The sequence below is a fragment of the Alligator sinensis genome, unplaced genomic scaffold, assembly GCF_000455745.1.
Source record: "Alligator sinensis unplaced genomic scaffold, ASM45574v1 scaffold592_1, whole genome shotgun sequence".
Lineage (NCBI taxonomy): Eukaryota > Metazoa > Chordata > Crocodylia > Alligatoridae > Alligator > Alligator sinensis.
The window spans coordinates 768,358-770,772 of NW_005842214.1; the positions used below are offsets into that span (position 1 = coordinate 768,358).

At 45.5% G+C, this 2,415-nt stretch overlaps 1 protein-coding gene across 1 annotated transcript in view; it reads left to right on the forward strand.

The window, feature by feature from the left end:
* Positions 1-606: 606 nt before the first annotated feature.
* Positions 607-2,415, forward strand: part of CHRM4 (cholinergic receptor muscarinic 4) — a 40,140-nt gene continuing 38,331 nt past the window's right edge. Inside the window, exon 1 of the mRNA XM_006026924.3 lies at positions 607-687. The gene's annotated coding sequence lies outside the window, so the exon portion shown is untranslated. The remainder of the gene's footprint in view (positions 688-2,415) is intronic.

The window sequence follows — 2,415 nt, forward strand, 5'->3', positions numbered from 1 at the left end:
CAGCAAGGAGAAGCCAGCTGCACATGCTCAGCCAGCTCCAGGAACCTGCTCTGTAGGCAGCAGTTATTGTCCTGAGCAGTGGCTCCCACAAACACAGCTGGGAATCCCAATGCGGCTTCCACCAAACAGCTGGAAACCTCATGCTGTGGCCTCATTAATCCAGTTCCTGTCAGCTCAGCTCTAAGGGACAGGCATTCCCAGAGCAGCTCCTCTAAGACCATAAGAACTGCCATTTACTGGGTCAGGCCATTGGTCAGACCACCAGATGTGGCCTCACCAGTGCTGAATACAAGGACCTAATCACTTCCCTTGACCTGCTGGCAACACTCCTACCAATGCTGCCCAAAATGCTGTTAGCCTTCTTGGCAACAAAGACACACTGTTGGCTCATATTCAGCTTATTGTCCACTGTCACCCCCCAGGTCCTTTTCTGCAGAGCTGTGTCACGCATAGACAGCACTGCTATCCCTTGTGATGTGAAGCAGCTGGCCGAAGTTCAGGGCCCTGTGGGTCACCACCACTCGCAGGAGAAATTGAGGGGGGAAATAGTTTATCGTGTTTATTTGCAAAGTGCATTTAAAATCCTGTTTTTCTGTGCACAGTAGGAAAACATCAGGAGAGCGTTTCATTGCTTAGAGCCCAGAATATACCAGGCAGTCACAACACATTCCTGAAAGAACTGGCAATGTATGTTTTAGACCGGATATAATAAAGGCTGGGGGGGGGGGGGGGGGGAGACACTGGCTGCAGAAAGATGAAGGTTGCCATGATAGGACACTGTGTTTACTAATGTTGGGAACATGCCCCTCTGAGTGGATCAGCGTGACTCCTTTAATACAAGAGGGAACAACAGAAATGATGAGTACAGTGTGTGATCCAATTGCTATGGGCAGTGCAGAAGAGGCAATATTGTTATGTTTAAACATGTCCTCACAAAATTGTAATTATACTGGTTTTGCATTTATTTTCCTTCTTGTTTTTAAAGAAAATAGTAAACACCGACCCCAGCTCCACTTTCCAAAAACAGGGCAAAAATGAGGAAGACAGGAACTGCCTGTATATGTTAGCACATGTCCCACTCCGTACATTGTTCCACTCTGTCTGGAGCCCATTTTTCACTGAAATGGCTGAGGGATATGGTGGGGGCCAGAGACTGAGGCTCATGGACATGAATGGGATTGGTGAATCTCTATTCTTTTTAGTGCAAGACAGGGTTAACAAGGCAGCATCACATCTAAAAACACAGCAGAGAAGAGCTTCAGTAAGAGGAGGAGACTGAAACATAAGATAGAATTTAAATGTGTCTCTACCTTGTATGTACACTGCCAGATGCCATTTTGAATATGCATACAGCCAGGTTCAGCCTAACAGGATTTTTTTATGCCTGGCCAATTGACACCTTGACTCAGGATCTGAAAATCCTCTTCATGCACCTTTTAGAATGTCATAGTGCTGAGGCAGTGTCACATACACGATGTTATTCTACCACATTGTTCCCAAACCAGCCTGGGATCAGCAACCTCTTGGGATTCAGAGAAGGGGGGAGTCCCAGAACTAAGACAAAGGGGGAGAGCAGGACAGGGGGTAAGAGGACATGTTAGCTTCTGCTATAATCTGAGCATGCCAGAAGGGATTTTTCCAATCACATGAGATTTTCAGAACTTTTCTCCTGACACAACTCCTCCATGGGGACCATCTATACACAAAGCTGAGAGGAGTTTCTGTTCAGCCTTTTGGAGTTCTTGGTGAGTGAAAAACATCCTGAAATGCTCAAAAAGTGCATTTCTCACTCTCCAGTAATTCAAAAATAACTGAAGAGATGTGCATTGAACTTAGAAACAATTCATTCAGGGCCAGCTCCGAGACCCTGCCTGGAACACACAGTCTAAAAAGAAATGTTTTAAAGCATATTCTGAGTATGTGTAAAGAGGGCTAATAAAAGAGAGGTAATAATGAAAGTCCCTATCATAGAAGCTAGAGCTTCCAAAGTTCAGTACAGGCATCAGTAAATTTGTTCTCACCAGCCACCTGGTAGGTGGGTGCTCAGTCCCTAGCGTTGGAAGATCACAAAGCACACACCTGGAGTGGCTCCAAAACTGTTTAACTTCCAAGGAACCCAGACAACCAGTTTAGAAACCACAGCTGCTGCCTCCTTCTGCACAGGTTGCTCTACAGGTGCAGGCTGGAAACTTTTGGTGTTCATGATTATCCATTTACATGTATCTAAGTAATTTATGCCTTGCTTAGTTGCAACAATACTTCACACCCAACCAGTTCCAGGTATCGCTGGCCAATTAGAGTGCACTAATGGAATATGTTTAATCTTTAGTTACTGAATTAGTTCACTGTTCATATTGCCTCTCTGATTACCCACTGGAATCCCCATTCCCACCCCCCTGCTCCCCCACTTCTGCT